This window comes from Canis lupus, chromosome 14 (assembly GCF_003254725.2).
Source record: "Canis lupus dingo isolate Sandy chromosome 14, ASM325472v2, whole genome shotgun sequence".
NCBI classification, from domain to species: Eukaryota; Metazoa; Chordata; class Mammalia; order Carnivora; family Canidae; genus Canis; species Canis lupus.
In genome coordinates, this window is record NC_064256.1 from 48,954,509 (window position 1) to 48,981,564 (window position 27,056).

The 27,056-nt window shown below is 37.8% G+C and overlaps 2 long non-coding RNA genes across 10 annotated transcripts in view; one reads left to right on the forward strand and one right to left on the reverse strand.

The window, feature by feature from the left end:
- Positions 1–293: 293 nt before the first annotated feature.
- The window catches only part of LOC112670737 (uncharacterized), a 56,657-nt gene continuing 29,894 nt past the window's right edge, over positions 294–27,056 (reverse strand). For 3 of the 9 annotated variants that reach the window (XR_004804609.2, XR_004804611.2, XR_004804602.2), the window contains 8 exons: positions 26,619–26,937; positions 24,853–24,997; positions 23,131–23,404; positions 22,233–22,378; positions 19,440–19,687; positions 10,156–10,299; positions 4,646–4,742; positions 294–671 (listed from right to left, as the gene is read on the reverse strand). This is a non-coding gene — a long non-coding RNA (uncharacterized LOC112670737). Of the gene's footprint in view, positions 672–4,645; positions 4,743–10,155; positions 10,300–19,439; positions 19,688–19,738; positions 19,888–22,232; positions 22,379–23,130; positions 23,405–24,852; positions 24,998–26,618; positions 26,938–27,056 lie in introns of those variants that run through there. The other 6 variants (XR_004804605.2, XR_004804606.2, XR_004804604.2 and 3 more) reach the window with 6 other exon arrangements.
- Positions 26,334–27,056, forward strand: part of LOC112670739 (uncharacterized) — a 114,610-nt gene continuing 113,887 nt past the window's right edge. The window contains exon 1 of the long non-coding RNA XR_007402108.1: positions 26,334–26,462. This is a non-coding gene — a long non-coding RNA (uncharacterized LOC112670739). The remainder of the gene's footprint in view (positions 26,463–27,056) is intronic.

Here is a 27,056-nt window from a genome sequence, read left to right on the forward strand (position 1 = left end):
TAAAGAGATAGATAAAGAGAGTGAAGTAAGTCAGTCGGAGAAGGACAAACATTATATGTTCTCATTCATTTGGGGAATATAAATAATAGTGAAAGGGAAAATAAGGGAAGGGAGAAGAAATGTGTGGGAAATATCAGAAAGGGAGACAGAACGTAAAGACTGCTAACTCTGGGAAACGAACTAGGGGTGGTAGAAGGGGAGGAGGGCGGGGGGTGGGAGTGAATGGGTGACGGGCACTGGGTGTTATTCTGTATGTTAGTAAATTGAACACCAATAAAAAAAAATAATTAAAAAAAAAAAAAATAAAAAAAAAAAAAAAAAAAAAAAAAAAAAAAAAGAGTATTAATTTCAAGGCCATACTATACAAAAGGCATCTATTCACCTCAGTTTGCCTGTTGCCAAGGAGAAATAAAGCTTCTGATACTGAAGAGAAAGTAAACTTTCAAAATTAGTTTTCCTTCCTTATACTATGGTAAAATTAAGCCTTCAAGTCTACAAATTTCTTTCTTAATTTTCTTGTTCTGTTCCATTCAATTGAGAATGGTTTCACACTGGCAGAGTTTGAGTTTGAGTTACTCTTTCTCATTGAACTTTCCTTCAGTACCTCTAGAGAGGGAACAATGCAGCACCAAGTCTTTGCATGGGTCCCACGTCACCAAAGATCCAGTAGTCTGCAAGATATTTGAAAATCACATCATTGAGCTCACATCCACAAAAATGAGAAGCAGATACAATATTCTAATAGCTCAATACATGTTACTGTGTATTTGTCTTTGTATGAACAGATATTTTCATTTCTCTTGAGTGCCATGTCTGTGTCACTTGGCAACTATCTGTTTAATTTTACAAGAATCTAACAAACTGTTCTCCAAAGTAATTAAACCATTTTTAAGTTTCGGACAGCAGCGTTGGAGACTTTCAGACTCCATATCTTCTCCAGCAATTGCTATTGTCAGTTTTTAAGATTTTATTCATTCTATTAGGTATAGAATGGTATCAAGTTGTGGTTTTAATCTGCATTTCATTAAAAACTAATGAAGTATTTGCATGTGCTTATTTATCACCAGTCTTTTTTCTTTGATGAAATGTTTGTTAAAATATTTTGCCCATTTTTTATTGGGTTGTTTCATTTCTATTAATGAGCTATGAGAAGTCTTTATATATTCTAGATCATAGTTATTCATCAGCTATGAATTTTACAAATAGTCTCTTTCAGTCTATGGTTTGCCCCTCAAAGATTTTATTTATTTTCTTATAAGAGAGAGAGAGAGAGAGAGAGAGAGAGAGAATCCTGAGTAGACTCTGTGCTGAGCATGGAGCCCAATCTGGGGCTCAATCTCAGGACCCTGAGATCAGGACCTGAGCCAAAGAAACAAGAACTGGATGTTTACCTGACTGAGCCATCCAGGCACCCTGTGGTTTGTCCTTTCAAATACAGACATTTTAAAATTTTGCTTGTCTAAATTATCTTTTTTTTTTTTTTTTTTATGGATTGTGCTTTTGGAGTTACACCTAAGAAATCTTTGCCTAACATAAAAAGTTACAAAGATCTTCACCAATGTTTTTTTTTTTTTTTTAAGATTTATAGTTTTAGCTTTTACATTAGGTATATGATAAACTGAATTAATTTTTACAAATAGTACAAGGTTAGATTCAAGGATCTTTTTTGTTTCCTTTTTCCTTTGTTTCTCGCTGTCTCTATTTAATTCCGTAGATATCCCAGCACGATTGCTGAAAAGACAATTTTGTCTTCATTTACCTCTGTCTTTAACAATTTTGTCAAAAATCAATTGACCCTAGACATGTGGGTCTATTTTTGAATTCTCCATTATGTTCCATGGATCTGCACATGTGTCCTTAGACTAGTAGTTTATTACTTTAGCTTGATACTAATCTTGAAATCAGTGACCGTGAGTCCTCCAGCATTGTTCTTTTAAAAATTATTTTGAGGGAGCCTGGATGGCTCAGTTGAGTAAGTGTCTGACTCTTGATTTTGGCTCAGGTCATGATCTCTAGGTCCTGGGCTCAAGCCCCACATAGGGCTCCCGCTCAGCCAGGAGACTGCTTATCTCCCTTTCTCTCTGCCCCTTCCTCTGCACTCTTTCTCTCTCTCCCTTAAATTAATAAATAAATCTTTAAAAAAAATAAAAAACAAAAATTATTTTGGTTATTCTAAGTTCTTTACATTTTCATATAAAATGTATAATTATCTTGTTAATGTCTACAAACAAAAACAAAAACCTCTACTAGGATGTTGTTTGGATTGCATTGAATCTAGACAGTGATTTGGGCAGATCTGACACCATAACAGTAATAAGTCTTTCAGTCCCTGCACAGGATTTAGTTTTGGTTTCCTTTATTTTTTCTCATCAGTATTTTTTCCAGCTTACAGCATGTACTTCCTACCCATATTTTATTATACTTATTCCTAAGGGGGTATCTTCTTACTTCTATTTTGCTGAAATTCATGAGTGGATACTAAATTATGTCAAATGCCTTTTGAGGTAGCATCTGTTGAGATCATCATATCATTTCCTCTTTTTTAGTCTGTTGACATGGTGAATTAAATTGACTGGTTTGGGGATGTTGAATTTGCATTCCTAGGTTCAGGCCCACTTAATCCTATTTTATTTAATGTTAGGACTTTATTTGCTAACATTTTTGGTAAGAATTTAAGAGTAGTTTTTATTTTTTTTATTAAATTTTTTTTAGACAGGGAGAGGGAAAAAGAGTGTGTGAGCTAGCAGAGGGGCATAGGGAGAGGAAGAAGACAAATCTTAAGCAGGCTCCACACCTAGCATGGAGCCCTACCCAGGATTCAGCCTCGCAACCCTGAAATCATGACCTGAACTGAAATCAAGAGTTGGACACTTAACCTACTGAACCACTCAAGTGCCCCTTTATTTTTTCCTTCTAAAGTCCTTGTCTTGTTTTGGTATCAGGAGAATGTCAGCCTCATAAAATGAGTTGGAAAAAAAAATAAAATGAGTTGGGAAGTGTCTCCTCTCCTGTATTTTTTGGAAGATTTTGGGTAGAATTGGTATTATTAATTTCTTTGGTATTTAGTAGAGTGCCCTAGTGAAGCTTTTTGGGCCCCAACTTTTCTTTGTGGGAATTTTTTTTTAACTCTAAATTTATTGCATAGACATTGGGCTATTCATCTCTTCTATTTTTTTTAAAGATTTATTTATTTATGAAAGACACACACACAGAGAGAGAGAGAGAGAGAGAGAGAGAGTCAGAGACATAGGCAGAGGGAGAAGCAGGCTCCATGCAGGGAGCCCAATGTGGGACTCGATCCCGAGACTCCAGGATCACGCCCTGAGCTGAAGGCAGGTGCTTAACTGCTGAGCCATCAGGCATCCCTCATCTCTTCCTTCTTGAGTGAATTTTGATAGTATCTCAGGAAATTTTTATTTTATCTAAAGTCATCAAAAATTACTAGTATTATGGTGTTCATCATATCCTCAATATCCCTTTAACTATGTGATAGGCAGAGATGCCCCCTTTTCTTATCAAAATATCAGAATTTCTCATCCAAATATTGTCTTCTGTTTCTCCTTTTTGACCAGTCTATCTAGACATTTATCAATATTTTTGCTCTTTTAAAATAACTAGCTTTTGCCTTTGTTGATTTCACCTGTTGTTTTCTATTTTTAATTTCATTGTTCACCAGTCTTTATTTCTACCTTCTGTCAGCTTTGGTTTTAATTTGCTCATATTTTTCTGTAAAAAAAATTTTTTTTTCTTTCTTTCTAATGAAAGCAATTGATGGTGTGTCTCTGTAATAACTGCATTAGCTATATGCCACAAATTTTGACATGCTGTGTGCTCATTTTTAGAGTGTAAGGAATTTTCTGACTTCCTTTGGGAGATTTTTCTTTGATCCATAGAGGCACTTAAAATTGTGCTGGTTAATTTCTAAATCTTCAGTGGTTTGCCAGATAGCTTTCTGTTACTGGCTTTTAGCTTCAGTAGTTCATAGCTTACCTATTCTTCCTCGATCATTTTTGACTAGTTCTAAACTGTTGTTACCCCTTTATGCTAACCTGTCATGCTTGCCTTTAACTTTGTATCTGTTTCTCAGATCTCTGCCTTTACTGCAATCACTTCTTCCATGCTCTGCCAAAAGTACAGGAGTGCGTGTGTCCTATTTCCCTGACAAGATGCTTATTACTCATTGGACTTTAGTTCATTTGGATGCCTGGTTCAGTTCTCTGACAGGACCACGAAATATGATTGTGTAAATTTTCCAGCTTTTTACTGTTGTTAGAAACAATGGCTCAAATGATATTTTCTTATAGCTCTCTGCATCTTTAGTGAGAGTGGCACTTCAATGACTGAGATTTTTGGTGTTTAGATATTAAGTAAATGATCCAAGTTTTCATAACTAGGAGGTGGTGTTGAACTCCAAAACTCATTTTCCCTCCATAGCATCACATTGAATTATAAGCTCTTTAAAGACTCAGGGTAATATTAAATTATATTTATATAGGGTTTTTCCAGTTAAGAACACTTAAGTTCTTACATTTAGTAGCTAATTGAATCTTTGTAGTCTTGTGATTTGCCCATTATTAAGGTCCTTATAAGTGAGAAGAATCTCTATTTAATAACTTGAGCTGAGTAATAAAGATAAAATTCAAACCTGTTTCCGAGCCCACAGAGCTTCCCCAATTCCAGGTCAATGTAGATATTTAAAATGGACATAACCCTATGGATTCTTTAAATGTTGAGTTTATTTCCTGAAAGATAAAAAAAAATTAGTAAGAACTTTAGTTTTCAAAAAGGAAAATGAATTATTGAGAAATAGGGCTTAATATGTTTTTTTAATTCTAGAGCTACTTTTAGCCATCAATATCATTCCTTTTTCTGGATGAAAGTAAAATGGATGACACTCTTTGAAACTGTGCTGTTATCATAGAAAAAAAAAAGACGATTTTGCTGTTCTTATAATGAGCTAAAACTACTTCAAAAATAATGTCAACATATCTTTCCTAGCATTTGTCTATCAGTGGGAGATTGCTATTAGAGCACAAATTAGTATTTTATTAATATTATCACTTATACATGCCATTTTAAATAATCTGTGTACAATTATACTGAAAAATTAAGGACATGCAAAATTCATCTTAAAGGCAAAGCAAACATTATTTGTAAACCTACAGATATTTCAGACATTAGGATTTATACAATATGAAGTTGAGGCAAGTAGATAGCCCACTCAGGCCAAAATTACAAGAGGACATAAATGTGAATAAGATGTTCTTCCTATTATATGTTTTAAGTGAAGTGCATTCTATTCCTAAAAATTCTTCCAAAGCCACATGAAAAGAAATGGTAAAACTTCGAGTTTATAAGGTGAGAAAATTCTACCCCATTTTAGTAGGTTTAGTAGGTTTTGAGTCAATATCCTAGAAATAATTAGGAATGAGAAGAATATGGGAAGATTTAAAGAACATCACAAATCCTACTTGTCTCAAAATATGTTCTATAGTGACTAGATTTTTGCCTTTGAATTATGTTTATAGGCCTAGTGTATTTCTTCTATATGGAGCCTGGATATTTCACTTTTTTTCTGAAGGAGGGGAAAAAAAAGTCAATGTTAACCAGTTTGCATTTGCAAAAAAAAATGGCACTGAGAGAATGGAATTATGGTCAGGTGGGTTTGTATAGGAGATAGCTCAGAAAGGGTATAGAGCTTATGACGTTTCCTCAGAGAGAGTGATCCTGATAAACATGAATACTCTGGGCATATGAGACAAGAGAATAGGAGTAGAGTAGAAGATTTCAACTCTGATGGCTTTTCCCAGAGATTTAGTAAAGAACATACTTGCTAACATGGATTCTGGACTCTATCTAGTCCTTGTTAACTACAAAGGGTGTACGCTATTTACCAAATACCCACCACGTCTGAGGCATTATTTTGGGAGCAGTGTGATATAAAACTTAGAATGTTTTGTCTTTTTTTTTTTTTTTTGCTTTTTTAAAAAAATGTATTCATGATAGACTCACACAGAGAGAGAGAGAGAGAGGCAGAAACACAGACAGAGGGAGAAGCAGGCTCCATGTAAGGAGCCTGATGTGGGACTCGATCCCGGGACTTCAGGATCATGCCCTGGGCCAAAGGCAGGTGCTGAACCGCTGAGCCACCCAGGGATCCCCTGTTTTGTCTTTTAGGGGGTCTATGATCTATTTGGGGATATATCATTACAGAAAAAAGTAGATAGGCAATAGTAAAGATAAATATCCTCAAAAGGAACTTAGAATACCCATTGAGTTTACAACAAGGTGCTACTTACAATTCCTGGAATGAGATAATTTTGGACCAAATTCCAATGAGAAAGTAGGATTTGAAATGGTCCTTGAGAAAGGTTTGGAAGAGTGGAATACAGAAGTGGCATCTTCTAAAGGGAGTTAATCAGAAGAAGCAAAATACAAGAGAAGGAGATAAATTTGTCTGGAGTGATACTCAGTGGGGAAGGGTGGAAGATTAGTGGTTTTAGGACAGGATTGGATTGTGGAGTCTACTGCTCAAGCCCCTCTTATTCTATTCCTTAAATGTAATATTGCCTTAGTCTCCAACCTCAAACCCCTTTTTCACTTTGCATAATTGCCTGAGGGAACTCACATCCTCTCCTGAGACTTCAGGTAGGAAGAATATGTGTTGAAAATTTTCAAGTTTGTATCTCTAGCCATTAAATTTCTGTATTTCAGTGCCTCAGGCTAGTATATCCAGTTGCTCACCAGATTTCTCTACTTGAATATCTCCTATTAGAGAAACTAAATGGTATTCCAATCTGATATCATAATCTTGCTCAACCACCTCTCCAAACTCTTTCTCCTTTTCCCACAATCTTGTCTTTTGAACTCACTACTTATGTGATGCTGGGCAAGTTGTTAAGGTCTTTATACCTTGCTTACTACATTTGAAAAAAACAGGGATACAATTATTGTTTTATTTAGGAGTTTCTGGGAGGATAAAAACAAGTCCAGATATGTAAAACCATAAGAACCGTGCTTATTACCTAGTAAATTCTCCCGAAATGTCATTGCTTTTTTAGCCATTTAAGCCAGTATGTTTCATTACCTTTCTCCCAGTATTGAATTGGTCAGAAAGTGCTACCCAATATGTGCTTCTCCGTTTCCTTCTCTCAATCCCTGCTGGTGTGACCTTAGTCTAGATGTGCATTACTTCTCAACTGCATTGTTTTGATAATTGTAATAAACTGATAAATGCTCTCCCTATCTCCAATTTCACTCCTCTCCCCTCTAATTTCAAAAATGCCACCATCGTGACCTTTTGAAACTGCACTGAACAAAATGCTTCGAGGAAAATGAGTTGCATTCATAATGAGACTCAAATTCCCTTGAATAGCAGCACACCAGGCTCTACGTGATCTGACCCCATCTGCCTGTTTGGCTGTCTGTGATGCCACTTTGCCAATGAATCCAGATGCTTTAGCTATATCAAGTCTTCCTCTCCCTTTCCATTTTTGCAAATGCAACTCCTTCCACTTTCATAGTCCATTCTCCAATCCCTTTCCTTTCTTATGCAACTTTTATTTCTTCTTTTGACCAACTGATATACTTTGGCTTCCTAAATGTGTTCCTTCCCAGGCCATTTTGGGTTGGATGATGTATCAAGAAAACAGCAGGAAACAGATGATAGAATCTCAAAATGAATCATGTGAGGAGGGCTTAATATAGGGATTATTTACAAAGGTGTAGATATGATTAAGGAAAACCCATAAAGGATAGTGCAGGGTCTTAGAACTACCAACAGCTGGAAGCAGTTATTACCCCTGTGCCTGATGGGGCAAGAGGAGCTAGTACCTCATGGTTTACCCTGGAGAGGACCACCTAACAAGAGATGTGCTCTGTTGCATCACCTGTAGCTATCTCTCAAAGAGGAATCAGGGAGTAAACACCCTGTCCTCAGAATTATTGTACTTTCTGTCCTGTTTTTAGTGTCTTCCACTGTCTGAGCTCAGTGTGAAGCCAGAGGGTAAGACTGATGAAATAGCCATAAAGTCTGCCCCCTGAGAGCATCACAGAGTAAGGCAGAAGGGGAATCTGGAAGGACAATAGAAAAACATTTAACAAAGGTGCTTTCTTCTGCAGTATCTAGTCCCCAGAACATACCCTTATTGCAAGGTATATTGGTATAGTTATAAGGTATACAACTAATACATTGTGTTGAACACATGTCTGTTTTTGTCATCAATTGAGAAGTGTTTGATCATAGGGACTGTCTTTATATTTTCTCAGCATTTAGCCAGGACCCAGTGTATTACCCTGTACTTAAATGAACAAACCAAACCAACAAATGAATGAATGGCATACCAGGGTGAGGTCTGTGCCCTGTAAAACATGGGAATTGGTACTGTTTATAGCTAATTATCTAATTCACCTTCTAGAACTCTAGATGTGTATGCTGCAGTTCAGGCCTTTATGTTAAGACATGATGTCTATTTCTCTTTTGTGTGATATGTAAATGAGTGCAAATATGCACATGTGTTGTTTACTTCATAATGTTTAAAAATGATGATGGGTCAGACAAATACCAGACAATTTACAAGCTTTAGATGTATGAGAAAACAATTTCTCTAAGAAAATGATCTCCGTTTAGTCATTTATTCACTTGACTTAACCCCATGCTGCTATTAGTTATGCAGGGAAAATAGTGTTTTAATGACTCTTCAGAAAATGTTCACCCCAGGAAGAAATACTGTATGACTGGAATAGGCTAAGAGGATATTTATCTCTCTGCGCTTTTTGTGGGTCTTAATACTATCACACCTACGTGCTCCAAGAAAGACATTATAGTAGAACAGCTGCTAACAAAGGTGTTTATGATTCATATGGAAATTAGGACTTCAGAAAGAATAAAGTCCTTTTGAACACATTAACTGGCCTAAATATAAAATATAAATTACAGGATCTACCCTTTATATGAAGCAGTATAACTATGATTACAGTTAAAGATAACTCAGAAAAAAATATAAAGAGTTAATAATGTAATTCTGTCTCTGGGTTTTTTAATGAAGCATTCTGATTTTGAAAAAAGTGATGTTAGCTTATTGTGGAATTATGGTTAACCAAGTTCTTTTGTAACAAGAAAATTAAGTTTTTAAGATTTTGAGGAAGACATACCCCCTCCCTTTTTTTTTTTTAACAGTTGAGGAAACTGATCTTCAAAGAGGTTATAACTCATAGAAATCACTTTTTAGTTGGTTGCAGGGATAGAACCCATTTAGGGATTCTCAAGCCTAAATTCCTTATACTACATCATGCTGTCTCCCTAATGCACTAGGGGAATAAGGCATCATGTAGACAGCCAATCCCCATGGGATTTGATTTCTGGAGAGAGCCCAGGAGTTCTAGAATACAGTGATTCATTTAATAAGAGCTTTCATACAGAATATGAAAGCCTAGATCCATTTATAAACTATAGAACAGAAAATGTCTCTGCTAAGGAAGCTTTGTGGATGAATGATTACAAGATGCCATAGTTAATTATCTCCCTTCATAATGGCTTATCAAAGGAAAGCAGAAATGGTGCCTATGTTGTTTTTAGGAAAAAAGTTTTGCTTATTTTTCTGTTTTCATAAACAAGAAGGAAATTTTTTCTAAAGTACTTTTTGTAATAGTAACTTCTTAGAGGAATTCCACATCTTCCCTTTTGCTGATGCACGCCAAATCTTACTGCCTTTATGCTTCCATACCTCAGATTTACTGTTAATTTTCTTTGCTCCCTTCCCAGTCTCCTCTATAGTCATTTGTATGGACTTGAAAGCTGGATAAAGGGAAAATGAGCTAAGAAACAACTATCCAATTGATTAAATGGAACCCATTTATTCTTGTATCATGGATGAAAACTAATCATCTGAAATCTCATCACCATTTGTTTCTACCTGCTCTATGTTCTAGTTGCTGAATGAGAATCTTTAAGGCTTGGAGCTATTTTTTGATGTTTATCCTTGGAAAACTGGTACTAGTCTTTGTCATTTATGACAGCTCCTACATTGGGACTGCTGAATGCCAATTCGAAGAAAATAAAACATAATGTTATCTGAGCTATTTTCCCCACCCGGCAAATATTAGGAATATTTCCTGAAATAAGTAAGAGATTTGTTTTCTAGGCCTGAACTTTACCATAAGTTTCAGAGTAAGGTGTCTGCCTCCATCTGGACTTTCCTCAAAAGCTTCTTGATCTTCACTTGTCTCTTCCTCCTCATACTTGCTCCTCCACCAGTCTCCTCCACTTCAGTATGCAAGATGTGGCCCCAATTTGGGTGACTAAAGAAGAAATATGGAGACCTGAACTAAACACCTAGAAGCTCATCTGATGGTCTCTCAAGAATATGGTTAATTATGCCACATAGGAAAAGAATATACAAACCAGTCCACCCACCTGCCTTGAGGTTGTGGCTATACCGAAACTCTCACTGATAGGAGAACTAATCCCCTTAAGGCATTTTAAAAACATATTCTAAAAAAAATAAAAAATAAATAAAAATAAAAATAAAAACATATTCTGAAGTAAGTATCATGACTTGTCTTTGAAAAGATGCATAGAAAGTGAAATATCGGGGTGCCTGGGTGGCTCAGTCAGTTAAGCGACTGCCTTACTCTTGAGTCATGATCTCAGGGTCCTGGGACTAAGCCCCACATTGAGCCCCACATTGGGGTCCCTGCTCAGTGAGGGTCGGCTTCTCCCTCTTCCCCAGCCCCTCCCCACCACTTGTACGCTCTTTCTTTCTCTAGGTCTCAAATACATAAAATCTTTAAAAGAAAAAAAGAAAGTTCAATGTGAATTTGAGATATGTCTATACAAAAAAAAAAAAGACACAGTAGTTGAAGTCCATTCTGGGTATGGGGTAGTATAACTGTCTCAGATAGAAACCAATGTACTATGTGAAGGAGCACTTAACTTCAAAACTTCTTTCTAGAATATTTTGTGAAATAACTGGAAATAGATGGGACTCAGCTTCAGTAAAGCTTGGAAAGCTTTCAGAGCTAGGCTTAGGTGCCTATAATGGGTGGAACTGCATGTTATAAATCATACCAGTTTATTAGTAGCAAGTGGGATAAATCCTGAGGCAAGTGAGGAGAGAATTAATGAGAAGGTGCTCTATACTTAAAGCATTTTGCAAGATAGATATAAGATATATGTATATATGATAGATATATAAGATAGAGAAAGAGAATGTGCAAGTGAGCTAGCTATAAATAAAAAAGCCTGGCAAGAAAGAGAAGGAAGAGAGCACTGACGAGGTGTCATGCTCTGAAACTGTAGGTATCTGCCACTAAACACCTTGATTTGAGGACCAAGATTGCTGAACATTGCAAAAATAGTGGGTTGTGTGTCTGAAGAGATTACAAAAAATGACTGCCTGAAAAAGGCCAATTATTGTTTTTAAAAAGTATTTATCCTGGGATCTTAGCACCCGTGAGCTGAGTTTGTTCCTCTAAAAACACTGGGAGACTGGCAAGGGACTAAAGGAAAACCTATATATGAAATGAGAGCTTTGTTCATCCTTAAAGACTCCATTCTGACTCTTCTTAGGAGTTAGTTTTACTCCCCATCTCTCTCATATCTTCACGATTTTCCTCTTCACTGGCCCTTCATCAGGTTGTCAACATATAAAAATGTTCACGCGGAATTATTACCCCTTCCCTTGGATCTCCAGTACACCTCTTGCTCAATATCATCATTGTTCTTTGTGGCCAAATTTGAAAGAAAAATCTCTACTCATTGCTTTTTTCAGTGTTTTCTAGAATTCTCACACCCATCACTCTACAGAAGCCAGCTTCGGAGGGCACTCATTGATAGCCTCCAACCTGCCATCGATTGGCTTCTTTTCAGTGGTTCTCCTCCCTGACATCTATGGTATTTGCCATGACAAAGCATCCTTTGTCTTGGGAATCCCTACTTTCCTATAATTTCCTCTTAATTTTTTTGACCACTCTTTACGAGCCTCTTTCTAGGTTTCCTTTCCTTCCAGGATCTTGGGAATATGGGCATTACCAAAGGATGAGTTCTTGGTTTTTTGCTGTTCTCATGCTTTTATCTGTTGCCATCCCCTCAACTGTGCTTGATTTCCACAAACCTCTGTCTCCAGTCCAGACCTCGTGTCAGAGCTGCCAAGTTACCAGCTTCATGCGGTGGGACTGAAGGCCTCTCAGAGATCATTGGGCTAACTCTGTTCCTGGATAAACTTGCTCCTTCTCTTCTGCACTTCTGCCTTCTTATAATTACTTTGCAGTCCTCTCCCCTGGAAACTTTGAGATCTGTGACTCCTCTTTCTCACATCCCCAGGAACTGATCAGTAAATCTGGCTGATGGCACGCCAAAACTCACTTTGGGGTTCCTTATCCCTTCCTTTATATTTTTTCTGCCATTCCCCTCATTTGGCTTTTCTCATTCTGAGTGAGTTTAGATCATCTAGTCAGCCTCCTAATAGTGGTTTTGTCTTCAGGCTTCTCAGTGCTTCTCCACACTTCTCCTAAATTACCACTCTGATACCTTTCCCTTATTATGTTCTCTCCTCCTCCTCCTCATTCCTTTTTTAGAGAGGGGGGCGAGGGGCAGAGAGGGAGGGAGCAAGAGAATCTCAAGCCCTTGGTTGGGCTCTGCACTGGGCAGATGGTCTAACTCCCCAGTCACACTAGACTACTTGTTGTTAGATCATGCTCAGCTGAGTCTTGATTATTTTGCAGGTGCTTTCCCTGTTTGGAATTTTCTTCTGCTGCTCTTTGCCTCTGAATGAGTTTTTTGTTTTTGTTTTTTTTCAAGTCCTAGCTCTTGTCCTGCTGCCTCTGTGAAGAGGTGGGATGAAGCCCTACTCGTGTCTCTTCTCTGCACACACTAAGAAGTAGTGGGGCAATGAGGGTAGGTTGTGAGTTTTGATGTCAGACCAACATTAGTGCCAATCACAGCCTCTCCACATTTTAGCTAATTTGCTAAGTTATTAATTTCTCTTGGTATGTTGTTTCAATCATTTCTAAAATGGATCATTGATATATTCCTCCCAAAGATGCTAATATTATTGAGAATTTATAGTGTGCCAGTCATTCTTTTAAGCTTTTGACATGAATTAACTCATCTAATTAAGGAGTAGATTTAAAGAGCCTGTCACATCATAACTATGTGCCAGCACAGAATACTTACTACACTCTATCAGTGCTCTTGGTTTATGAAACTCTTATACCACTATACCATGTGCTTTCTGGAGGTAAGAACTAACTCTGTCATTCATCACCTTCTTTGTGGTACAGTATTATAGCAAGTGCTAAATAATTGCTGCACTTTTGAAATTACAGCAAAGCAGAGTTGACCATTGAACTGATATTGGATTACATGCGACTTGTTATTTTGGTTAATGGGTTTCCATATTCATACATAGGAATATTCTAGCCAAGATTACATATAAAGGCATTAGCATTTTAAAATGCTAATTTTTGTGGGGTTCCTGGCTGACTCAGTCAGTGGAACATTGCTAACTCTTAATCTTGGGGTTCTGAGTTTGAGCCCCACACTGAGTGTAGAGATTACTTAAAAATAAAATCTTAAAACAATAAAATACTAACTTTTGTATTAGAATAAATATAATAAATCACATTGTGATAAGGTTGTTTAAATAATTTAAAATTGATGCTCTTATCTTCTTGTTGACACATGCTTCTTTTCTTTTAAAGGCTATTTTTGGGCAGCCTGGGTGGCTTAGTGGTTTAGCACCTGCCTTCGGCTCAGGGTGTGATTCTGGAGTTCCGGGATCGAGTCCCACATCAGGCACCCTGCATGGAGCCTGCTTCTCCCTCTGTCTGTGTCTCTGCTTCTCTCTCTGTCTCTCTCTCTTTCTGTCTCTCATGAATAAATAAGTAAAAAGTCTTAAAAAATAAAGGCTATTTTGATGGGAGATAGAGTGAATAAAATTAGGAGTGGATAGGTCTCTTATAAGAAAAAAAGTCAGAGAAAAAATTATTTGAGGTTAGGTGAGATTTTTATCGTTTACTTTTGGTTTTGTAATTTCAAAAGGACCACACGGTCAGTATTGACATTTGCCATCATAATTTGAATTCGACACTCAAATGGCAAATATCTGATAAGAACCCAGAATGGCCTACTAGACCTGTTCCCTGGGGTTTTTAGTTAACTCAGAAGAGGCAAAACATGGTCAGAACTGAGAACCTTAAGCGTCCCCTTAGAGAGATGGTTCTATCCTCCACGTCTGTTTCATAGTGACCCAAATGTGCTAAGAACATTTGAGTTTGGATGCTCTTTTGTCCGTAAAGGGAAAGGATCTTGGAGTAGATGCATATATTTCATTATCCCTGATTCTGCTTCTTAGAGACTGCTTTGTACCCACCCCACCCCACAGTAGAACAAAACAGAGCAGCTCCTTTATGGGACATTCCAAAGAAGAGCTGCGTGCATGTATGGGTGGGTATATATAGCAGGGTCCTAAGGAAACATCGTCCTGAAAAGTCAAGTCCTCATTAAGAGGTAAGCATGCAGTGAAGGAAAGAAATTTGGAGAGAGGGAATACAAATAAGGCAGTAGCTTGGGTAGTTAGTTTATTCTTAAAATATCTCGTGACATCAAAAGCAAAGGCAAAGGAACAAAAATTAGCAAATGGACTACATCAAACTAAAAAGCTTTTGTGCAGCAAAGGAAACCATCAACAACATTAAAAGGCAACCTACAGAATGGGAGAAAATATTTGATTCATGTATGTGATAAGGGATTAATATAAAAATATATATGGGCAGCTGCTGGGTGGCTCAGTTGGTTAAGCATTTGCCTTTGGCTCAGGTCATGATCTCAGAGTCCTGGGATGGAACCCCACTTTGGGCTCCCTGCTCAGTGGGGACCCTGCTTCTCCTCCCTCTGCGCCCCCCTCCTTGCACTTGTGTTCTCACTAGCTCTGCTCCCTCCCTCCCTCTCTCTCTCTCTCAAATAAATTAATAAATCTTTAAAAAAATAAAAATATATAAAGAACTCACACAACTCAATAGCAAAACAACAGCAACAACAATCAATGCCCTGGAGTGCAGCTCACTGATGTCCCACAGAAAATTCAGCCTTACTTGAACGAAACTTAATTCCTTCTCTTTTGCACTCTCTCCTCCAATCTTAGCTCATCCTACATTTTTAAGTTAGGTGAATGTCATCGCTGCTTAGCCTTCTAAAAGCCAGAAATATGGGCATTATCTCAGATTTTTCCATTCCTCTGTATTCTATATCCAACTAACTGGTCAGTAAGTTTCATTCAATTTCCTTAGTATTTTCAAAATAGGTTACATTTTCCGACTTTATTCTCAATGCATCTGTTTAGACCCATATCATTTCTTGTCTTGAAAACAGCAGCAGCTTCAGTCATTGGAATTCGTGGTGTCTGTTTTCTTGTCTGCATATTGTGTAGGGGTCCCTTCTTTCTTCCTTTCCTCCTATGTGTACAAAACATATCATGCTTTCAGTAGTTGTATCAACTCTGTGCTCATTGCTTTGATTTTGTTCTGTGAGGTTTTCTGGAGAAATAGTCATATCGTCAGATTGTGCTTCAAGGGAATGTTTAGGGGAGCCTGGCTTCAAAAGATATCTGGAAGACTAAGGGTACAAGAGGTTCTTCCTTTATTTCCTAAAGCAATAAAAACCACGAGCCCATCCATGGAGATATTAGACTTAACGATTCTCCCCAAGCTCTGCATTTTCTCTCTTGATCTGTATTTTGCTTCTCTGCTTGTATTTCTTGGAGACATTAGTTCTGGTCTTGACGGATGCTCCAACCTGTGTGGGAGCAGTAAGACCATCGGGAAAAGTCTCACAAGGACTCTTGCCTCTGTCAGTTTTATCATCTCCTTTTCATTCTTAACGTTTTGTTACTGTTAGGTAGGAGGAAGTAAGAATTGAAAGTTTTCTAGATTAGCAAAATGACTGAAAGTTACTGGATTGTTAAAAATGACTAATTGGCCAATTTGTGAGATTCTCTGCCTCAGTTGCATAGATCCTGAGTCTAACCAGCCAACTTGGAATTGAACTAGTTAAACTAGATGAGCCTTTTCCTCACAGGATCCAGTAAACAGTCCCCTACACAGTCTTTTGTGACTTTAACAGGTCTCATTGAGCCCTTGATTCACTCTCAGGGGGAGTGATCATTCTTAAATTTCAAATAAACGCTATCACTTTTCTACTTTTTTAAGAAGATTTATTTATTTCAGAGAAAGAGAAGAGAGGCAGAAGGAGTGGGGCAGAGAGAATCCCAAGCAGACTCCCTGCTGAACGCAGAACCTGATGGGGCGCTTGATCTCATGACCTGAGTGGAAATCAAGAGTTGGTTGCTCAACCAGATTCACCACACAAGAAGCCTCTGTGGCTTTTCTTCTTAAAATCCTTCAGCTGATTACCTTTAGAGTAAGATGTGTGTTGGATGATTTGCTTTTCACATACATCCTATGCTCTCCCCCTTCAACTCACTGTCATTTTATCCATCCCTCCCCACAACCTTCTCCTGCTGCTGTGCATTTCTTCATCTATCTCTGCATTCTTCAACAATTAAAAGGCAGCACCAATGCCATCTGGTCAAGGAAGGCTTTTCTCATTGTCATTGCTTCCTCCCCCTTCCTGCACAAAATGGGATGGGTAACTTCTTCCCTGTCTTGTCTCATAAAAGGATCCAGTGCTTACCTTTGTTTCAGTGTTGGTGTGCTTCCTGATTTCATAATCCACCAGACTGGAAAGTTCCAAGGTCAAAGGTTCTGATTTACTTGACTTTCATTCTCCTAGGTCTAACACAGTGCCTGGGGCTTAGCAGGCATATAATATATCTTTGATTAAAATTAAGAACTAAGTATAACACCATGGGAATGGAGCTTTTAATGAAATCTCAAACTTTCTCAAACCATTTCCACAGATAACCCAATAATTTCTGGTTTATATCACACCTGGTGGAGGATTCTTTGGGGCTTAAAGTTGCCCTAAATATTTCATGTAATGTAGCATATACTTTTGAAGAGAGAAATTGTCCATGTAAGTCTATGGTGTCTAAGCAGGCACATGTAAGGAAAGAATCTTTAACCTGCCTGTAAGTTCTCAGTAAATGCTTTCAGAGGATCTAACTGGATTTAGTTCCTTAGAGACAAGAGGGAAAGTTGATAGGATACTATAGCTGAAGCTCCTTGGTTCACTTGAAATGGGACTGGATCAAGACCATCCTTTTGCTTATTATTTTGTACAAGTCGACATTATCATATGTTATCAGAGTAGACATTAACAAGGTTTAGTTAATTGTCCTCATTGAAATGATGGAATGGATTCTAGCAAATTTCTGTTCAGGTTCATGTGGAGCACCAACACACAGGAATATGAAGGAAAGAGAACAATAGCCTCTTGCTCTCAAATTGCTATCTTACTCTCATTTTGTCAGTTTTGACTATTAAGTGAAACCTTGCTCTTTTAGCTGAAATAAACTACCTTTCCATCTTTCATGTGGACCCAAAATGCCAGATTTATTTTCCTTTTTTTTTAATGTCTTAGAAAGGTGGCCGGTCAGAGGTCTCTCAGGGACTACACAGTAGTGATAAGCTGAATCTGCCACTAGGTGTCATTATATTTTCAAATAAATGGCTTTAAAGACCATTTCAGTAAAAGCTAGCTTCAAATCTTAGTTTTTTTGTGATCCTTTCCATGACATCTATGGAGTAAGTAATAAAGCTTTCATTCATCTTAACACATTTGCCCTATTTAGATTTTGGAATTTATTTTGTCTTATACCCAGCCTATCGCATTGTGAACTGGTACTTAGAATGCGTGGATGGTACTTTTCGTGATGCAATACTGATCTTGTCTTCACTTAAGAAGATGTGAAAACTATTCAGAAGCACAAAACAATATATATTTAATAGCCTTTCCATTACAGAAAGCTAATAAAAATTCCAACATGAATAGATTTTGCTTAGGAAATTGCATTTCCATTTCTCCTGGGAAAAATGGGTACTTTATTTTTTTATGTTCCTTTGTAAATGACTACTAAATTGCACAACTTCTGTGCATTCTAGAGTCGTGCAGCAATTTTATCAATTTTTTTTAAAAAGTACTACTAAATTATTGTGATCAATTATAAGCTTTCCAATGAACTTGTGATATGGTGTTAGTCATACTTCACCAAAGGGCTGTACATACATCTGTTTTTCCTTCAAAAAATAAAATAAAAATGTAGGAAAAGGTAATCAGTGAAGCATAGCAATCTCACACTTGCATATTTTAAAATCTATGATCACAGCAGGAATAGTAGTTATCTAGTTGCATATCTAAATAATAGGCTTTCAAAATTCCAAGCTAAATTTAGTGTTATTTGGAACTATGTATGCTCTTTATGTTTTTTGAAAAGATTTTTAATAATTGACACTTTTTATAGAGAACCAATGCCTAGAGTTGGAAATCTCATTTTCTATATGGTATGGTATATTCCATCTTTCTGTCCATTTCTCTGGTATAAACTAGAATTTTCAGATTTGGACATGAAAAAGATCTTCCTTCAATACCATCATCTGTCACATCTATTCCACTTACACACTGTTCTCTTGTATAGAGGATTTTTCTTCTGGAACAGCCAATTCATACGGCTGGTGAAGCCTTCATAATACAGGTACCAAAGCAAGACAATTGTTATGTGTGGTTAGTGCTCTAGGATTCTTCACACTCACTAACAAAGTTGATTAAATCCAGGGAATGAACCCTAGCCTAAGCCTATCCTGGGAACTTCTTGCCCCCTGAGGCTGTTTCTGTGATGCTGAATTGAGTACTTCCTTCCTATTGTGGCCAGATCAGGAGAAGCATTGGAATTTTTCACTATTGAGAGAAAAGTATTTAAGGATGAGGACTTTCACCCATGATAGGAGAGAAATTGTTGACAGATAAAGGTTTACAAATGAGCAAGGATGATCATGATTACTATAACATACTGACAAGGTGATACTGTGTCACTGTCATCTTGATATGACTGGTACCAAAAACAGATTGGGGGCTGGATAAATCTTTACTGAATTGAGTTATAGGAAGGATTTTTAAAAGTATGTGGAAGTTTCTTTTGCTACTATCTGAGGTCTATGTTCCTGTGGATACAAGATCATACTTTTGAACAAGACAGTGTCATACGGGGTGATATGCTTGAGTTTCTCCCAGGGTAGTTGAATTTGGGTTAGAGGTTTGCTGGTCATACTTTCTTGCCTAAGTCTATCTTGGCCAATTGTATTCATTGCAGACCAGGGCTCATGTTTTGGGGATATGTTCTACTTCATTCAACAGAGAAAGAAAAAATAGGGCTTCAGAATGAGAGAAGGACCTTGCACTTGCAGGAGAGTACACTATGATTAAAATCCTTGTCTACAAACAGACTGAAGTGAAGACACCTACCACATGGAAATGAAAAGCATACCTTTTCCCTCTTTATACATTCTTCTGACCACCATGGTCATTGGACATCTATTGAATATGTAAAGGACAGAGTTCCACGTGGTCATTACTCTCCCACAATCAGCTGACATCCATTTTAGTCACATGTAGCTGCTCTGAACACTTATTTTCCTTACGAGGAATCTACTGTTTACTTCTGCCCTTCTGCTCCAGAAGGGGACTTGAAAAAATTGTTTCTCATTTGGATATGACTGTATCTTAGAGCTGACTCTGGAAAATTAAATGGAAAGGGGTTGGATATATTTAAAAACAGTAGATCATAAAAAGGAGAGACTTCTGTTTAGTAAATTCAAGGACAACCTCAGAAGTACTTTCCTGATATCTACATATGAAGTGCTCTGAAGGCAGATTTCATTTAGACCACTAGGCAGTGCTTGGGATGTCCATTCACTCCCAACCAGACAGCTCTGCTATATATGGAAGGAAAGAGTACAAATGAGCTCCGGGGTAGACTTGTTTGAAATCTGGCTCCTTCCATTATAACTTTGGTGATCTACACAATTTACTTAAACTCACTATTACCAACTTTCTTCATCTAGTATAAACTGGGTGTAATAATATTAATGAACTCTGGGTAATGCTATGAGTTTTAACTATATTAATGAGAATATTTAGAATAGTACCTGGAACACAGTTATAATAAATATTAGTTATTGCTATTATTGTTGTTATTACATTGGATTTCTGCCTACTAATTCCTTTGAAAAAAATGGAACAATTTTCTTCAGCCAAGAAATTTTGAAACCTACCAATCTAGACTATTAATGTATGAAAATTCTCTTTTCTCCACTCTAAGCATTTTGCCTGGTAAATTGGAAAGGGTTCCATAGTTCAGAGCAATGAAGCGCTCAGGTCAGTGCTGGGTGAACTCCGATGAATTGTTCTTTGATGAGTTGTCATTTTCTATTCTTAAAAGAGGCATTAAGAATTTATAACAATGTTCTAGTTGCGTTATCATTTGGATGGTGTGTTTATGCTAATATCTACTGCCAATCCTAATTACCAGTGGTTAAATTCATTAAAAAATAATTTTTTTTCCAGACTCTTGTCTGATTCACCTTGCTTCCTAGAATATCTCAATTTCCTTTTGGTTCACTTGCTGCAAGTATCAAATGATTTATTCACCAAACGGTATAAATCAGAGGTGCTTTTACTTATTCACCAGTCATTTACTCAATGCTTCTTGACACTTTGTGGCTATCCAAACATTTTTCCATATAACCTTAGAGGTCATATGGTCCAACAGATTACATATTATAGAATTATTTTTGTATGCTCAGTGACAGGTGGTTCTCCGTCTGTTATACCAGGGCTAGGTTCTTGCCTGGGAATAGCTCATACTATAGTTGGTGACACATTATATAGACCTAAGAGTTAAGTTACAAAGCTTTCACATTTTTCAATCTAATAAGTCATGCACACAAATATTACTCACTTGTCCAAGATGCAAACTAAGTAGCAGTCAGGTTGAGAGCAGAATTCAGATGCCCTGCTTCTAAAATACAACTTTATCATGACACTACTTTGCTCAGAGCCATTTTTTCTTGTAAAAAGTGTTGTAAACAGTGATTAGCTATTTAGATAGACTACAAAACAAACTTAGTTTAATGAAAAAAATACTTGTTTTTATGATCAGAAGTCATGGATAAGAGATGAAGTTTTGTATGAATAAGAAATCTCAATTTTATTAATCTACAAACTCAGATTATAGTGCTTGTCCTGTCCACCATATAAGCTAGGTTTGGCACCGGATGCAATTACTCTTGAGTAACGCTCATACTCTTTTGTAGAAGGTAAGATTTCTAAATTTAGGAATATCCCCTTCATTAGCATATCTTTTTCCAATCTTGTGGAAGTACTTATCATTTTGGAGGAAAAACAATGTTCTTTACCTCATACATCTTGCAAGACCTCAGTACCGGGTGTTGAGCGAGACAACCTAAGCTTTTGTGGCAGGAAATGAATCTCCACTCATAAACCCAGTCTTTTAAGAGATACCTCTGGTAGAAGGTGATAATTGTTCTCTACTAGTTCTTCTCCCTCTCTCTCAGAAGCAGAACACCCCAAATCTTAGTTCATGACTTCTCAGAATAAAGATTACATTCCCTTGACCCTAGGATGTGTCCCTGTGAATACATTCCTGCCAATAGAATATAACTGCTTGTGTAGGCAATGTGTGAACTTTCACGGGGGAGGAGTGTCCTCTCCCTTCAGCTTTCTCTTCTTGCTCTCTGTAATATGGATATCTGTAAATTTTTACTCAATCATCCCAACAACACTTGAAACATATATACTGTTAGTATATATAGTGAGGAATTTGAGGTATAGAGGGGCCAGGTATCTTTTTTAAGGTTTTTTTTTAAAGATTTTATTCATCCATTCATGAGAGAGAGAGAGAGAGAGAGAGAGGCAGAGACATAGGCAGACGGAGAAGCAGGCTCCTTGTAGGGATCCCTATGTGGGACTCAATCCCAGGACCCAGGGATCATGCCCTGAGCCAAAGGCGGATGCTCATCCACTGAGCCTGGGTGCCCCAGAGTCAGGTATCTTATCAAAGAAACATAATCCTGATGGAGCCAGGATTCCCCACTCAGGAAGCCTGTCTGGTGAGACTGTGTGTGTAATTACTGCTTTTCCTCAGAGGGCAGTGGAATTTTTGCTCTGCCTTTTTCCTGGCTGGGCTGGAGGGGATGTGACTGTAGTCATCCCTGTGCCTCCTATTTCATGTACATTAGCAAGGTTCCACATACATTACCAAGTTTTCGGGGAGGCCTTGGTGGTCTGCTGGTCATCTTTCCACCATAGATATGACTGAAATGTCCATTGTGATGAGTAAATTTAGAAACACTGATTGGAGCATAAAAGGCTCTTCATATTTTTAGCCCGAGGAAGGAGAGAAGCCTAGAATACAGATGTTAGACACAGTAGAATTAACAGTTTCAGAAGTGGTATAACTGTACCTCTTCTGCTCCCAGTTGCCTGGACAATGAGTCTTAATTTTATAATGATTTTATAATGAGAAAAGCTCCTTTTCCTCTCTATTCAAGGAAATAGTGAGGTCTCCTGCTCCTTTGTCTAGAAAAATTTGTGAGAGGGCTTTATGGGTTTTATTTTCAAAGCTGAAGTCCAATAGGATTAAGGCAAGAGGGATTTCTTCCAAGGTAAGGAGACTACTAGAGACTGAATCAGGAGCAGAAAAATGACTGTAGCTCAGGGAAGAAAACTAGAAATTTATATAGTTTTACAACTTCATTGGTAGAAGGAGTTCAGGGGGAAAGGTCTTTAATGATTTCATACTGCAGATAAAAGATAAAATGATGAGGAAAGTAATTTTTTTAACTATAAAAAGACTACATTTATGCTGGAGGTGTAAAAGCTGGGAAAAAGAGCATGAATGATGTTCCGTGACAAATCAACCAAGCAATTGCAAATCCACATGGTTTTGCCTGTATTTCCCATCTACCTGTAGTCTGAAAAGGACTTTGTGCTGAAAAAAAACAGTTGTACCTCCTTCCAGCCATCAGCCTGGCTGGAGACTATAGTGGTCTGTGTGTGAATGTTCTTTCTGTCCCATATTATTGGTCTGAAAATTTGGGATTTCTTGGGAATCATAAAGAATTAGAACCCCTGAAATATGTGTCCTCTCAACCTACCTTACTCTTTCAGTCAGATTGTTCTGCTCTGTCATGCCATTCATTCTTAGATTATGGGATCCTGGTCAATCCAGAAGACCCATATAGGATTCTGTTTCCTTGAAGTTTTGTGTGACTACAGATTATAGTACGAATTCCGGTCCAAAGGCTCATAATTCAGCCTGGGGACATTCTCTTCAAACCTCCTTCTTCCCAAGGTGCTAAGCGTGTCAAAAGGAAGACCAGGTTGCTCTGCCATGAGCTTCTCCTGAAACAACATGGAGCCCAATCTCTGCTTCAAAGCAAAGGAAAGGAAAGAGAGTGCAGGCCAAACAATATATCCTAAAGTTACCCTGTTCCACACAGAGCACATATACACATATTTTATCTATAGACTGAGAATGAGCAAATAAGGATCCAGCAAAATAATCAGTCTTTGAAATGTGCAGCTGCCTCATGATCATTGAGGGCTTGGCTAGTGAGTCTTTCCACCCTCTGTTGCCCATCAGAGGCCTTTGCCATGTGGGTCACTTCCAGTTTGTAGGCATTCATGGTCCCAGTTTCTTCTGCTTGCCAGGAAAGCTGTATTCAGTTTCCTCTGGGATCCCTAAGCTTAGTCCATCTTTATTGTAGTCTTTGTTCCTTGAATTCCAGGAGGCCCACTGCTGGCAAATAACTCACCTTTCATCTTGGACCAGGTGACAGTGATGTCCTTTCAGTTGTTTTCCTCTGGCATTACTCTTTCTCTTTCTTTTCTCCCCACATTGTCTGGCATCACCTGCTAACCTGCATTCCAAAATTCCCTGACATAAAGCTCGACTCACAAAGCATTTTATGAAGCATGTAGTGCTCTATAAGTGAGCAGTATTTTTCTGTATTTAAGCAATTATACTTGCTAAAATTTGATTTTTCTTAAATAGTTGTACTCAATAAAAGCAGTTTTAAATGGAGGAGGATAAAACAAGCAAATGATTTTGGATCTTTTCAAAGCGTCAGAAATTGATGGCCCTTATTCTTTTTATACTTCCTACATTGGAACTACCTATGACAAATGGAGACTAGGGTATTTTGTGTGCATGCATTTTTTGGCTCTAGTCCCATAAAAAGGGTCAGAAGAATCTTTCCATTTGATAGTTCAGAAAACTGCCATAACTGCTAGTTCAGCTGACAATTGCCAACTTAGTTGTCCAACTGGCACCAGTAGCTTATCTGAGATTGAACGTGAAATGTTTAAACACTAATACTTCTGAGCCACTGAAACAGTGTGTCTGTGCTGTGGGGGAGACATGTTTTCAGCTGTAATGCCAATCACAAAGTTATGTTTTCTTCCAAAAAGAATGAGCAGAATCAAATCCTCCCATTATTACAAGGGAGTTGGATAATGCAGAACAAAATCAAATGGCCAGGCTGTGTTGTAGACGTGGATCTTGCAGTGTAAGAATACTCTCATGAGCAATGAGGATGTCAGGAACCTGAAGAACCATTAGGTGTGCATCATTTACTAATAGTGTTTCTGACACATAGTAGATGCTCAAAATATGTTAGCTGAACATGGAAATGAAAGATATTAGAGGGAACGCATCCACTCTGGATGGCAAGTATAAAGACTCAGACTTTGAGGTGAGACGTAAGTAATTACTGATTAGAGATTGAGATTTGCCTTCAGTGATAGGATGGGTATTAGTATCTGATTATATACACACCCCACCCCTTTAAAATTCATTAAAACTCCTTAATGACTACCTGTTGTCCTTAGGATAAAGTCCAGATTCTTCAGTGAGTCACATGCCTTGATTTTTGTCCTGTCTTCTTTTTTTAAAGATCATTTTGAGATACATTTCCCATTCTTCAACCCATCACCATGCATTAGCCATCAAACAACCTGCTCCTTGAATAGATAAACAAATTACAGTATATCCATATGTTGGAATGCTATTCAGCAATAAAAAAGCAATGTAGTACCGATGCACCCAGTTCAAAAACTTTATGTTGATACCCAGACACAGGAATATATACCAATAATTCCATTATGTTTTCTGGTTTTTTTTTTTAAAGGTTTTATTTATTTATACATGAGAGACAGAGAGAGAGAGGTAGAGACACAGGCAGAGGGAGAAGCAGGCTCCATGCAGGGAGCCCGACGTGGAACTCGATCCCAGGTCTCCAGGATCACACCCCGGGCAGAAGGCAGCACTAAACCTCTGGACCACGGGGGCTGCCCACCAATAATTCCATTAAGAAGAAATTCAAGAACAGGCAAAACTAATCCATAGTGATAAAAGTTAGAACCAGTATTGACTGTGGTTGGTAGCAATTGAATTATAGGGTCACAAAGGGGTTGTCTTAGGGAGTGGTGATGCTCTATACCTTGACTGGGGTGGAGGTTACAGAGTTGTATATGTGTGTCAAAATTTACTGAAGTAGTTTTCAGGCATGTACATTTTCCTGAAGAAGACTTCTGTGGTTTGCTTTTTATAGATCAGATTATGCTACTTCAGGTATTAGTATCTTTGTTCATGTCCTCTGCTGGGAATCCCTATATTCTTCTTTCTCCCTAACACCTCCACACTTGGTAAATGCCTACTAGTTTATGAAATTCAGGTTGAAGAGCCCCTCTGCGAAGCCTTTCCTGACATTATTTTGGAGCACTAATGTGGCTAAAGTAACCCTGCCTTTGTGCTTTCTTCAAAAGTTCCTTAACTAAAAAATATTAGATATTTTTATCCATACCCCAAGAATATGTTATCTAGAGTTGTTGATTAGTTATCCTTAAATTAACTATACAGTAATGTCTATAAATGCTTTTTGGTTGTGGTTTCAGCCATTTGCAATAAGTTAGTCAGGAATTTGCTTCACCATCCTTTCACTCAAGTGTGAATTCCCTGCTGTGGTTGTTTCTCTGTACTTCTCCCCTCCGCATGCTGCCCTTCTTCTCAAGGTACAGTGAGGGAGTACAATGGAAAGATGGAGTCACATAGACTTTCAGGAGACTGGCTTCCCTCATGGGTCTATGACCTTAGGAAAGTGAGTCAATTTCTCTGAATCTCAGTTTTCTCTTATCTGAAATGGGAATCATATGACCCAACTCCTGGCATTATTAGGAAGAAGTGCAAACATAGTGAGCGGCTTCTAGTTTAGGACTTGACCATAGTAGTGCTCCTCCATACATATCAGCTCCTGGTTCTGCCTGCTGACCTAATCAGACTGTTGTTTTTAACTGATGTAGGTCCAATGGCTTGTTGGGCTCACTGCCCACCTCTGGCACCGTTTCAGTTGTGCTGTTTCTCCTGGTCAGACAGATATCTTCACCAAGGGCAATCGAAGCTTTTCCTGTTTTCTGGCTCTTGAGACAGGTAGGGTAATTGATAGCCTGAGAGTTCTCCAAATACAACTTTGCCAGCATTTTTTAAAATATGTACATAACTCTTATAATAAAGTACTGAGCTTTCCTCTTGAGTTGTGTCCTCTCTGTTTCCATGATAATCTTGTCTCCTTTTCCAGATACTCACCCAGAGTTGTGCCTCTGTTAATTTTCATGAAGTAGCATCTACTTTCTTCTTTGAGGATTAAATTTTTCTTGAGTACTGAAGGTCATGAAGCCATGATACGTTCAAACAGAGTAGTTGACATCCCAGACCAGCCATAGTAAAGGAAAACAAATTTCTTTCCCATGGACAGATGTCTTACCATTCTCATTGTCATTTGACAAGAATAGTCATGTTTCCAAATTTCCAATAGCCAAATATTGTTGGCAAGTTATATCACCACTGTACTTTCCTAAGTAAGTTGGAGGAATGAGGTATGGTGAGGATAGACTCAGGATCCTGGCTGTAAAAAAGTTGAGATAAGAATATTTGTATCATGTCTGATACAACTTAAAATTTTCCTTCTAATTAGCACACATATGTTGTTATAACTATTATTAAATCATCAAGACTAGGCTAGCT